Genomic DNA, 14,191 nt, shown 5'->3' with positions numbered 1-14,191 from the left:
GGTTCAAGCACCTACATTGAACACCTTCAAGAGTAAACTGGATGTTTATCTTGCTGGGATCCTATGACTCCAGCTGACTTCCTGCCCTTTGGGCAGGGGGCCGGACTCGATGATCTCCCGAGGTCCCTTCCAGCCCTAATGTCTATGAAATCTATGAAATCTATGAAACGTCATCCTAGGATACTGAATAAACTGACAAAGATCTCAGAGCCCTTCGCAATAATATTTACCAAGTTGAAGGAGACAAGTGGAAGAGGGCCAAGAAAGGTGGATCCAGAGGGGGGCAGTGTTACAACTGCACTCCCTGTTTCAGACCACACTGTGGGAGCAGCAGCCATGGACTTTTTCAAGTCTCCAAAGCAGGTAAGAGTTCCCCTCCTCCCCCACCCTCCATATTCAACGGCACCTCTCTTTCAGTTCCTAACCTTGCACACTGGTGCTGCTGTCCCCAGTGGACCCAGGGGTGGGGTGAGCTCTAAAAGCCACTCCTGCTCTGCTCCAGCCAGGTTGTGCAGGGGTCCAGGCTCAGCTGTGAACAGCAGCAGCAGCAGCAGGCAAGTTTCTTCTCCCTCCCAGTTCCTCCAAAGTGATTTCTGCCAACCCAGGAGCAGGTTCACAGGCTCTCAGCTCCCTCCACCCCATCCACCAGGGATAGCAGAAGTGAGGGGGAGAGGACGAGGGCAATGGGAGGGGAGGGGACATGCCACTGAGCACAAAGGGGAAGAGAAGGGATGCTGAAACCATGGGGAGGCAGGATTCTTACCTGGTTTAAGGATTTTTAAAAAGTTTCTGGTTTGCTGCTCCCCCGGCATGGCCTGTCCACTCGGTGGGGAGGAGGGGAACTGGGAGCAGGGGGCTTCTACCTCCACTGCATCAATGACTACTTCCACACCCACCACCCTTTACAGAAATCTGGATCTATCCATGGGCCAGCATAGACCCTCTGTTTAAAAAAAACCAAAAAGGAGGACCTGGGGAATTAGCGATAGATTTGCCTCACCTCAGTACCTGGGAAGCGTATTGTAAGTGCATTTGCAAGTACCCGAAGGAGGAAAGATAGATCAAGAGAAGTTATCATGGATTGACTAAGCGCAAATCGTGCCAAAGATATATGATCTCCATCTTTGAAAAGTCATTAGCCTGGTGGATGAAAGGGATGCAGTGGATATAGTGTATCTGGATTTCAGTATGTCATTGTCAGGAGTGCCTCAATGAGAACTCCTTATTCTACCAAAGCAACAAATAGAAGATATCATGGGTGCAACCCCTGCTCAAAACACTAGGACCCAATGGACTGTGTCACAGTGCATGCCCAGGACTAGCACAATGCCTATATCACCAGAGCTATGACCAACACAGATGAGTGTTCAATAGTTCTTTGTTTGATTCATTCCATCATGTCCATTTGTATCACCCCAAAATGACATAAACAAGAATAGCGACCAAAGAAGAGGTTCAGTATTAAGCATTTTGAAAATGCTTCTAAAAGGAACATCTTCAGCAGTGCCTCAAATGAAAAACTCACCAGCCTCCCAGACAGTCTTGATACCACTGATCACCAGGAAAGCCTCAAGAAAGGCACCCATGAGGCATGCAAAACATTTCTAAACTTCATAGCAGGACTAGTTTGACAAGCATGATACAGAAATTCAAGTTTTCTTTGACAGAAAAAGGAGGGCCTTCAAAGCTTGGCAGAATGATATCAAGTCCAGGTAGAAGCAAGATATTTACTGCTATGTTAATGTCAAGACCCAGAGGAAAATTTGAGAGCAAAAAAGCAAGTGCGGGGACTTCAGTAAGGCTTTTGACAAAGTCCCACGTGACCCTCTCATAAATAAATGGGAGAAACATGGGCTAGATAAAACTACCACAAGGTGGATAAAAAATTGGCGGAATAGCTGCAGTGTCAGGGGGTTTTGACTGCAGTCCTAGAAAGGTTTATCCTAGACATGATGCTGGTACAATAGACTCTGTTATTGTAATTTTTTTGTGATACTGTTATTTAATTTGCCATAGATCCATGGAGTACTAACTAGGAACCAGGACCTCTTGTGCAGTGCTCTGTGCAAACACATAACAAAAAGACAGTCTTAACTCTCCAAATTTTATAGTCAAATTAAGTGCAAAGAGTAGAAGACTGAAACAGAGAGGGTACCACAAGGGAGCAATGAGGAGGCACTGGTTACCTGGCAGGCAAGAGTCCTAACACATCAAAATCCTAACTTTAATATGAGCAATGAAGGCCAGCATCCAGTGCTGATCAGGGACAGGAATTGTCCTTCCAGTACTGAATGAGGGATGGCAGGTAGGGTGGGGTTGGACCAGGGGTGGGCAATTATTTCAGGTGGAGGGCCACTTACTGAGTTTCAGCATGCCATGGAGGGCCGCGTGACAGGCAGCCAGGGGCAGATATGTATCAATTTTCTGAAGTTTTTAGGGACCCCGTAGGCCAGATAGAATGGCTTGCAAGGTTGCATCTGGCCCACGGGCCACATTTTGCCCACCCCTGGGTTAGACTATGAACAGTTTTGAATGTGAAGACAAGTAACTTAGGTGTCATGTGATAGGGAAGATGGGGAGCAGAGGAAGCCTGCATAGAGAGGAGTGATGTGCAAGGGCGATGGTCTTCACAGGTGCATTCTGAATTTTTATGAATGAGACAGCAAGACATTTGTCAATTCAGAGAAAAGAATTGTTGTAGTAACTGCAAGATAGAATAGGAGAATGGTAGAAAAAAGAGCTTTGGCTGAGATAGGGATAGGGAAAGCTGTGCTATAGGGTCTGCTTGCACTGCTCCTACTGCCATGTCTGAAGCTTATGTAGATACATCAGAGCTAACTTTGAGCTACATAAATCAGGCACTGCTAGCAGTATAGCTGAAATAGCAGAGACTTGCCAGGGCTACGCTTTTACCATCACCCAGGCTAGAAAGTTTAAACCTAGAGTGGGCCTGTCTTCACAAGCTGAAGACACAGAAGTAACTGCAATGTAGTTGGACTCTTAGATGTGTCATTAGGGCTGCCAACCCTCCTGGATTGCCTGGGAGTCTATTGGAATCGGCAAGCAATCCAGGCGATTGATATTGTGAATGTGTTGAACAGTACAATTAATAACTAGAGCGGCACCAGTACATCGGTCCCATATCGGATCAGCACTGACAGAAGGAAAATTGACAGAATGGACAATTGGCTTTTTTTGGCTGATGTGGCCAGCAATGCAGCCAGTAAATGCCCCATGCATGCACTCAGCCACAATGCAGCACACAGGCAGCCAGGAGCTCAGCCTGGCAGTGTGGAGAGCAGCCAGGTGCAGCTGGTAAGTCTGTTGTGAGGGAGGCGGTGTGGGGGCAGTGCAGATACAGGCCCCAGCAGTGAGGAAGGGAGTGGGGTTGGGCTTGGGGCAGTGGCAGGCACCACACAGATGGGGCAGGGTGCTGGACAGAGCCATGAGCAGCTCATCTGGGGAGTGCAGGGAGGAGGTGGCAGCTCCTGCCACTGCATGCACCCCGGGAGGGCATGGGGAGCATGTGTCCTGGATCTGCACATCAGGCAAGGGTGGGCTGCCGCTGCAGGCTGAGGCCGGGGGCAGTGCTGGGCTCTTCCCAGTGTGGGGGTTGGGCCAGGGCTGAACTTGGGGTGGGTGGTGGCAGTGCTGGGAGGGGGGCTATGGTGAATGGTGGTGTGGCTGCAGCTTTCCCCCGTAGCGCCCTCCTGGCATCACCACCACCCAGCCCAGTGTGGCCCATCCCCCTGTCGGGAAGAACTTGGTGCCAAACCAGCCCCAGCCCACACAGGCAGCTTGCTCTCACCCTACGCACAAATCTGGGGCATATGCCCCGCCATGCCCTCCTCAGGTGTGCGTAGCAGGAGGAGCTGCTCCCCCTACGCCCCCTGGATGAGCTACTCATGCCCTGGCTGTGCAGTGCCTATCCCTGCCCCTGCCCCAGCCCCACTCCCTACCTCACCAGGGGGGCCTTGATCTGCCCCTCCACACCCCTTCCCTTTCCCTTCCCCCACACCAGACTTACCAGCCAGACACTGGTCTCCAAGATGCTCAGCTATATATTGGCAAATGGATCAGTATTGGCCAATATGTCTTGTTAAAAATCAGCCACCGGTATCAGCCCAAAAAATCTCTTTTGGTGCACCCCTATTAATTATATTATATCATGCTGGGGGAAAAAAAATCTCCTGGACATAGACACAGTCTGGATGTGAGCATCTGGAGAGAGCTCAGAGTAGAAGGTGGCACCCATATTGCATAGCCAGGATGGGGGCACAATGTGGCCCCCACAAGGTGCAATGATATGCTGTTCTACAAAAAAAATCTCCTCTAGTACAGTGTTTCCCAAAATTTACTAAAATGATTATGATTTGTTTCATTTACAAGCTATATCCACTACATGTGGTCAGCCCTTCAGGGCTTGATTCATGTGGGAGCAAGAATGACAGGTTCCCCGGGGTAGTCCCCAGGAGTCATCACTTTCCCAAAACTGAACTGAGTTTAATAAAAGGACTAGGGCCCCTCATAGCACAACTTCTGACTGGTGCTAGTGTCCACATGGTTTTGAGAGACTGCATGGTACAGAGGAGAGTACAATTGATTAGAATTTAAACAGGCCATTCCCTAGATATGCCTCTGTTTGTCATGCTCATCATCTGTAAAACAGAGGTAATGATCTTTTTCTGCTATCAAATGTATTTTAACATCTGCAAATGAAAAGCACAATGTTACCTGATATAAAGGCACGTAGATATTTCAAGTTTACTTTTTAATTTTTAGGACGATTTTTGTTTGCCAAAAAAATCTTGTCTGCCAAAAAAATACCAATGATGAATACCTCCTCTTACAATGTACATTCCTAAAATCCATAAAAGCAAAATAAAAAAATCCATGCCTAATCAGCAAAGCAATATATATAGCCAGTACATGGAATCTGGGGTGTACAATCAATAGGGAAAGCCTCTTAGGAAGTAATTGAACTATCTGTATGTTATTGCCTCCTAAAGATTTCCAGCTCAAAGTCTGACTTATTTGTCCAAATATCTCTATAACTGGAGGATTATATAGTTTTTCAAGTTTATTGCCCTTTTAGTATTTGGACCAGAGTGTCTGGAAATGTCAAAATCAATTGCTGATTTTGCTGAAAACTCATCAAAAGTTACTGTAAGACAAATGACAATCTTGATCTAGTAAACAGGGCTTAAATATGAAACATGCTCTTTCAAGTGTTTGTTTTTACTTTTCTTTCCTTTTTTAACAATCTCATATTTGTTTCACCATTGCACATGAAAATGGAGGCCGTCTTGTACTAATATGCCAAAAAGTTCACTGTAAAACAGTTAATGCACTGCAGACACAAGCCAGGAGAAGAAAGGTAGTCATCTAAACCATTTAAATGTTCTTCACTCCTCCCATTCTGGAGACTGCAAGGTTAGGACTCCTGATGAAACAAACAAAAATCCCCGAACTGAATTTATTTTGGCTTTCCAGCAACTGAACTATTCTGAAATGATTTGGTTTTCTGACAACAACATGCTGCTGTAAAGGGCCAGTAGCAAATGATTGCCTTATCCTTCGGGGCCAAAAAAGGGCTGGCAATTTTGCCTTTTGGGGCCTATTTACACCACCTCTATGGAGAGTCTGGGAGTGCTACTAAGAAGCACAGACCACCCACTCAGTGCTTGCTACAATAACTCCCAAAAGTGAGGTAACATCACCACTTTTGTGTGGCCCTGGGCACATGCCCATGGCTATCCCCAGGTTCTTAATGGCACATACTGAGGACTGCTCAGGAGGCTATGCTAATATGTATGGACTGGAAGATAAATAGGAAGAGCAAAGACAACCATAGCAGGGTGTGACCCAGGGCAAATTAGCCTGTGCAGGGCCTTGACACGGCGGTGGTGGTGGGTGCCGCCGGGGAGGGGGCCTGGCTAGCAGCCAGACACAAAGGCAGTCCAGCTCCACGGGGCCCCCAAAGCGTGTGGCTGTCTCCCCAGTTTGCCCCACTCCAAGGGACAGCCTGGGGAAGAATATGCCTCATGGTGACATTCCTTTGAGGCACAATTCCTTTTCTAAATGGTTTTAACACACTTTGCACAGAATGGAGAATTTCAAGTCAAGTGCCCAAGGTCTGTACCTTCAAGACACTTTAGTGGCCTGGGGTCAGAAAATCAGGTCCTGTTAAACGCATGTGTTTTACACATACAAAACTGCTTCTCTTAAATTCCAGCCCATCCTTATTACTGTTTTTACCCTAACCAAGTGTTTTGTCATTCAGGTTCCAGCAAATCCACAATACCAAAGATCATTTGGATAGCTGCATCATTCTTGATTTCTTCTGCACCTAGATATTGTTCCAAAACATATTTTGTTACTGTGTTATTGTTATATTGTGTTAAGTTATATTGTCTATATGGTATCAATAAAATGTCAGCATTATCTTTTTAGAGTGTGAGCATGACTCATAATTTATGCATGTTGTGCTTGATGCTGATACATACACTGTAAAATGGTTGTAAAAAGGTGAATATAGGCCTTACTAACTCACTCTTCCATACTAAAGGAAACACCAGATTTATTTTCAAAAACAGTATCACTATGTAGAGTTGCTGTCATACATAGAAGCATTTCTTGTCTTGCTTCCTATCATCATATTTAGTGTTCCATTGTCTACAAGTTTATCACAAACTTAACAGTTTTCACTGGCTTTTTCTAAGGCCCATTTCTTAGAGTCATATGATTACATGAGACTAAGCTCTTATTAGAAAAGCATATTTCTAGCCATTGTGGTTGCCAACAAAAGTTTGAAATGTACTTTCTCACATATTAAACACCAGAAGGTAAATAAAAAAGGGGGGGGGTGCGCGCACGCACGTGTGTGTGTGCATGTGTGTGTTGAAACCTCATACAGTTTTAAGCTAATTTTATAATCTTCTGGGACCTAGCTTGTGATTTTGGAATACTTAGATTCCAAAGCTAAATATTGCAATATTAGATTGCAATACAGATTTTGCAATGCTGTGTCATTCTAGTTATACAGATCATGTGCTTCTGGCCTTTCTGGCATACAACTCAGCAAATTACAACCTATTTGTGATGGACAGTTTCTGAACAGCTCTACTAAGCAGCCTGATTATTTGTTGGAGTCTGTAATAACTGATATCAATGTGTTAATTACTTTATTAAAGCACCTGATAAGTACTTATTAACTCTTTACATGATGTCTCTATCTGGTGTTGTTGTCTGTTTGGGAATCTTTTCTCACACAAATGTTTCTGGAAGCCTTTTTTTGTAATAAAGGCTTTTCATCTTTCCAAGAAATGAACCTCACTTTTCATTCTTGTATGACTCTAAGCTACAGTGGAGTTTTTCACTATTGCAGAGGACCTGCTAACTTACAGGGAAAAGCATTTTATTACTAGCCGTACCTTGATCAATGTCATACAGAAACGGAAAGCTCCCCTTCCCTCCCATGTGACTCCCAGCCCTCTGTAGTACCTCCTCTCACTTGAAAATGCAAAAATAAGTATATTTGAAGGTAGATTGTCATCTCTTTGACAGAGGCACAATATATTAATTACTGTCAGGTGATCTCTGGGAGCGGGTGTTTAATATTGGTACTTTTCTACATAACAGATGGACTGCAAAGGAACTGTGACCACACTCCTCAAATAAATGAGATTAGCTACAAGGGGAAGCGGAGGTATGAAATAGGCCAGAAGAAAGCTTTTGAGGACAAGCAAGGGACAAAATTACTGCAGTAGCATTCCTTTTTCCTTTGAAAACTGTTGCTTACTTTTACTGATTCAGAGCCTTTTGGGCAGAAATCACATACAACACAGGTGAGTTCATGAGTAATATCACTTCCATCCTCCTGCCAAACCCACTCAGCCATGATCTTCAAAGAGATCATTCAATTCAGTGGGAGTTAAGCTCCTAAAAACATTTGAGGATGTGTGTCCTAAGTCCTAGCTGGAGTTACCCTGGCTTTCCCACCATGAAAACAACAACATGCAGCCAAGCAAATTTGTTGAGAGCAATGTAAGGAACAGTGCACTAATTCTGTGGAAATACAAATCAGTTTGGACCTTCACTCCAGCTGAATCCAAGCCAGCGAGATGTTATTCTGTTGCTTTTCTTGCTCATTTGTCTGTAATCCTATGTGAGTGAACTCCTTCCCTCACAACTTCTGCTTTCTCTTCCTTTATCTTTGAGAGGTGAGTTGTGCAACTTAGTGCAGCCCACTGATCCATGGGTGTGTTCAGTCCCCTCCATGCCTGATTCACAGAAGACCTGATCCTATTTATAGCTCTATATTTTAAGTCTGGTCCTTTGGCTTAAACTTAAGACCAGTGATTCACAACCAAGTCCTTGGAGTGCCATGAGATCCTTTTATGAGTGCCAAGGAGTGCCATACAATATTAGCAGTTGGGTGTGCAGACATACACATAATTCCCTAGATAAACCCAAAGATTTCGAACAGGAATCCATGGCCGTGCGTAGGCAAAATGAGAGGCGTGTTTGCACGACACTTTAAAGCGGGCTAAATGCTTTTGCACCGCTTTAATGGTGTTGGTGTTTGCATGCCTTGGCAGTGTATTGTGCATTCATTCCAGCTGCTACAGGAAATCCAGAGGCATAATGCGCCTTAAATGACTGGGGGCCCAACAGATCGCCCCTACAGCCGCGGAGGGAAGCACTGGGCTCTGTGCAGCTCCACGGCTCTGCAGGAAGCCCTGCAGACAGCCTGACAGCAGCCCAGGAAAGCAGGCTCTGCCCAAAAAAAGCAAGAAGCCTGATCTTTTTATTTTTCCCTCCCCTGGAGCCTGCCTGCCTGAGCTGTACGGGGGCTCAGTGCTTCCCTCCGCAGCTTCAGTGCCCCCCAGGACCACCTGAACCTGATGCCTGCAGGTGGGTGCCGCCTGGGGGGGGCCCACCTGCTGTGAAGGGGAGCACCAGCCCTCCTCAGAGCCCAGGGACTTCTCTGCCCACTGCCAGCTTGCCTTCCCCTCCCTGCTGGAGAGGCAGGTAAGTCAGCAGGGTGTACGCACAACATGGGAGTTTAATCAGCCCTAAATTGAAGCCATGTTTTTTAAAACCCACCACTTTAATTTAGGGCCCCTCTTTCATCTACACACACCCCATAGCGTCAAAACCATTGTGGCCTGTTGTGGTCTTTCTGGCTAGGGACAGACATTACACATAAACCAGTCTGAGTAATCAGAAACTGGTTTAAACCTCTAATAGAACAGATACTCAGTGCACATAAACCACTTCGAAAATGGCTGAAACCAGTTTGAGATAAAGCTGGCTGAATGTAGTATGAGACTTAACTGATTTGGCTCAAACTGGTTTATGCAATGTCTGTCCCAGATCCCTTGCTGGTTTAAGATAAACCAGAGACCCCCAGCATCTTGGCATGCTCTCTGGGCTGGGCTCTGTGCTCCAGTCCAGCCCGGCTGGACCCTCCCCTCTGCTCCCCAACTAGAGCAGGGACAGGCAGGGGCTAGGGTCTGGCCAGGGAGGGGTTTAATTCCCCACTCTCTATCTCACCAGCAGGGACCTGAACTGGATCTGCCAGGCACTCCCCACTCACTGCTGCAGCAGTGGGCACCATGGCCCGAGGCAGAGGGAGGCAGGGAGGGGAGTTAACCTTCCCTCTACTGAGCCAGGTCTGCCCACCCTCACTGCCATGTTCCCTTCTCCCTCCCAGAGGCCCTGCCTGGTCGTGCCCCTACCCCACCACTGCAGCATGAAGGGGCAGGGCCCTGCCCCCGCCCGGCAGATGAAGCAGCAGGTAGTGGGTGACTGACGGTCAGTAGAGGGAAGGCTAACTCTCCCCCCTGCCCCCCTCTGCCTCAAGGCCATGGTGCCTGCTGCTGCAGCAGCGAGGGGGGAGCACCTGGCAGACCCAGCTCGGGTCCCTGCCGGTGGGATAAGAGACAGAATTAAACCCCTCCCTGGCCAAGTCAGCCCGGACTGGCCATGCCTCCCCCCACAGCTTACTTGCAGCAGAGAGCCTCCTCTAGCACCCCCTGGCACCTGGCCTGAGCAACTGCAGGCATGGGCCTGCATTGCCTCAGTCCAGGGCAAATGTTTGTCCTATTACAAACCAGTTCAGCCTAGGCAAGTTAGAGTAACCTGCAAAAGTTGAATCAATTCAGGCTCTTTCTTTTTTAATGTATGTCCCTAGCCTCTGTGTCCTTGGCAACAAAAGATTTTTCTCTGTTACTCTTTTATAGTAAAAAATGAGTGAAAATGAAACACTGGCATTTTCCAAGGGGTCCCTTGAGTCTAACAAGGTGTGCCTTGAGTCTATAATGGCAGAGAACTACTGCTGTAGACACTCATGCTTTGTGCTGTAGAAGTCCCTGGATGAATCCTGGCTATGTGCCAGGTCACTGCATAACCATGAAGCCTTGATTTCCCACTCAGATTTCCCGTTTTCTGTCGTGTGCAATCCATTAGCTGGCAGGTGGAAATAAGCCTGGGTACTTGCTTGGGCCAGACTCAGAATAATGAGCTAATGGAGAAAACTTGTGTGTACCTTTCAGCAAGGGCCTCATCCCTCCTCGCAGCCATGCTGCTCTCTCCTTCTAATACAAGTGACTGACAGCTAGAGCTGTACATAAACTGGCTGTAAAAACTGCAGAAACAAATGCCTGAGCTCAAATGAAAATTTCCACAAAAACACTTTTATTTTGATCAATGATCTTTGTTTCTTGATGACAAATTTCCAAATGCAAATATTGGTTTTGGTAGAATAAAAAACTCTGTTGCCTTTCATATTTTACTGCCGTTTCCTCCAGTGGAATAAAGGAATAGAAAGGGAAGATTTTCCTTACTAAAAAAACTGGTGAAAATAACAACACCATCATCAACAACCACAAAAAAATTTAAAATGAAACAGAAAATATTCATTTTTTTCTGGTGTATGAAATTCACTCCCTTTGTTTTAATAAGCTGTGCCAGTGATCAGAACTCAGGACAGCCGTGTCCACAGAACAGGGTAATAAATGTACAGGTATGTAGGACGGTCTAGCTGGCAAGAGCCATGTGCCAAATTGGTGCAAAGCCAAAATTTGGGGCAGGTCTTGAGTCAAGCAGGAGCTGTCTGTTGGACCTGGGAGACATGAACATCCCATATGGTACAACCTGCTCTTCCCAGCATAGCCAAACAGCTTTCAAGTGCAGAAGGAAGCAGGAATCATTCCTGCCTGCTTTCCATACCCTTAGGTGCAATGTGTGAGGAAAGGCCTTAATCTTACACTAAAAAAATGCTATTGCCTTTGACATGTGTGCATGCATGTGAGTGGGGCAAGTGATATTGTCTATGGTCCTTTCATGGGTTCTACAAGGGTAACAGGACTCTTCTGGCTCCTCCAGCAAACCATTCAAAGAGGAGATGCAAGCTGTAAGCAGTGTCCAGCTGGGGAACTAGTATACTGGCATCCATTATAGGAATGCAATATATTGTAGGATAGAAGATGGCCAGAAATCCTCAGCCATATCCACTTGCTCCTTTGAATTAGTCATCATACTTAATGAAATTTGATGCTGCCAGTTACTTGCCTTGCAATTACCTGTCCTGTAGGCGTTGCTATCAGTACCTACTTGTGGGCAATTATTTTATAATGCACTAATTACTGTGAGTGACAGCATCCTGCCTTTGTTCTCCCATCCTTTCATGCTTTTCTCATTGACATTAGATCAAATATCCTTGTAGCATCTACATGCTTCTCTCTGGGTGTGCATTAATGAGATGCTCTGTTAATTTCCTTCCTCACTGTGCATTGCTTCCCTTGCTCCCTCTGTGCCTTCTCCACTTCTATAACAACATGACCTATTTGTATTCACAGCAGCTCTAGCCTGGCTTCTTTACATTAGTCCCCTATGCTGGGCTCTTAATTAGAGCCAGTTTTCAGCAAAGCGATTCCTCATTGGAAAATGTCAGTTCATCAAAACAGAAACTTCTTGTGGTAATGTACCAGCTCCATGATAGAATTTCTGACCCTAGTGAGAAAGATAGAGAAATTCACAGAAAATAGCCTTATGGTCAGGGTATTCAGCAGGGATGTGGTATTCAGCCCCAGGGTCTGCTATATCCCAGGCAGTGTCCCAAACTACTAGGCTATTTGTGATTCATAGGCTATGAGCTGTCACCCTTTCTTCCTGGCTTGGTTCCACTTTGCATAGATATGATATATGTTGCTCAAGCTGCAAACAGCCTCCAGAGCCTGGCAGTTAGGATGCTTACCTACCATGTGGGAGGCCCAAACCCAAGACCTTCTGCTTCTGATTATTTATAGACATGGCCCTGCTGCTACTGTACCTGTGTGACAACCTCTATGTGGTGCTTAGTTGCATACCCTGATCAACGTGCAAGGTCGAATTACAGGGGAACGAAGTTCCCTTTCTGCATATCCTCCATGGGTGTGCATGGGTAAAGGAGTGAAAAATTCATTTGTGCTTGTTTTGGCTATGCTAACATGTTGTAACTGCTTTTAACAGTTTAAATATACCAGCCTTATTGCACATTAATTTTAGGTGGCTCCTTGAGCTCTTAACCCCTGGATTGTCCACATTAACACCTGAAACTAGTTTTAAGAATACTTTAGGAGGCGTAAAGTTAGACCACTCCAGGGCAGGTTTATCTCTGATCTCTGTTACCCCACTCATGTTCCATTAATGTGTGGCCACTCCACAGATGAGCCTCCCAAGCTGCAGTCCTCCAGCAGTCCCTTCCCCTACCCTCTTGTTCTGGGAGGAGAAACTGTCCAACCCTGAACAATATGCCCAGGGGATGGTTCTGGCACCAAGCCAACGTCCTCTCCCACCCTCCTAGATGCAACCCCTGCAAACAGCTTGCAGAGTGCATGCCAGTTAGCAGGTCCGGGAGTGGGGTCTGTGGGGGGTTGGGAGGAAAAAGATAGGGGAGTGGATTGAGTCCCCATGAGCTGGGGCTTTCTTCCCAAAGCAGGGCAGTAGCTCTCCCAAAAGCAACTTCCCTCACCACTCCCACCTGCTAGCCATCTTGAGAAGCATGACCAGCACCTCCCACACCTCAATCCCAAATCCCAGTATATGAAAGCATGAGACCATCTCTAATTTTCTTCCCATTTATTCTTTTTATTTTTTATCTTAATTATTTTAACTTTCAGTGGCTGACTTCCTTAATTCACCACCCTTCTCCCATCCCCATTTTCTTTCCACCTCCCATTTCATTACCCACCCCATCCCATTAATTCTCTGCCTCCCAGCTTCATATTCCTGGCCCACTGCCCCAACCCATCTCTCACACACGTCCACCTAGAGCAGGGATAGAAACCTGTCCTGGCTCACCATCCCTGTAGTGGCAACTCACAGCTGTAGCTCAGGCTCCTGCCCCCAGCCCTTTAGCGCAGGGGCAGGCAAAATAAAGCCCACAGGCCAGAGCCAGCCCACCAGGTGATTCTATCCTGCCCATGGGGTCCCTCCAGAAGCCTGGCTCTGGGCTGCCCCACTGAAAGCCAACATCTCTATGCAGGAGGTGTGTCTCTAGTTGCTAAGCAACTAACCCCCACCCCAGCCTGGCCTGATGTGCCAGGAGGTGTGGGAGACCTCTGCCTGGCAGAGGCATTTTCCTGCTAAACCCCATAGCTGTTTCCCAGCCCTCCCTCCCTGTCCAAGTGGGAATTCACCAGGCTGGGGGCCAGAGACTCCCACTGGGGGGGAAAGGGGCTGGGAGCATGGGGAGCTGCATACTATGGGGCTGGGCTAGGCTGGCTCCACACACTGCAGGAGCATTGGAGATGCACGCTATGGGGACGGGTCAGGCTGGTCCTGCACCCTGCCACCACATGCAGCCAGGAGCTCAAGTGGGAGCGTGGGAGGTGCATGCTGTGCGGCCTGATGGGGCTGGCCCCAAACCCTGCTGCCATGTGCAGCTGGGGACTCAGGTGGGAACGCAGAAATTAGCACTATGGGTCTGCGTCAGGCTGGCCTCACGTGCTGCCGCCATGTGTGGCCAGGGACTTGGGCAAGGGTGATATGGTGTCCAGGCAGGGCTGGTCCCACTTGCAGCCACCACATGCAGTTGGTGACTTGGATGGGAGTACAGAAGCTGCATGCTATTGGGCTGGGCAGGGCTGGCCCCATTCACTGCCACCATGTGCAGCTGGGGACTCAGGCAGGAGCACAGGAGCTG

Source organism: Crocodylus porosus, unplaced genomic scaffold (genome assembly GCF_001723895.1).
Source record: "Crocodylus porosus isolate Cpor-Errol unplaced genomic scaffold, CroPor_comp1, whole genome shotgun sequence".
Classification (NCBI taxonomy): Eukaryota; Metazoa; Chordata; order Crocodylia; family Crocodylidae; genus Crocodylus; species Crocodylus porosus.
The sequence above is the reverse complement of the archived record's forward strand: the minus strand, read 5'-3'. Positions refer to the sequence as shown.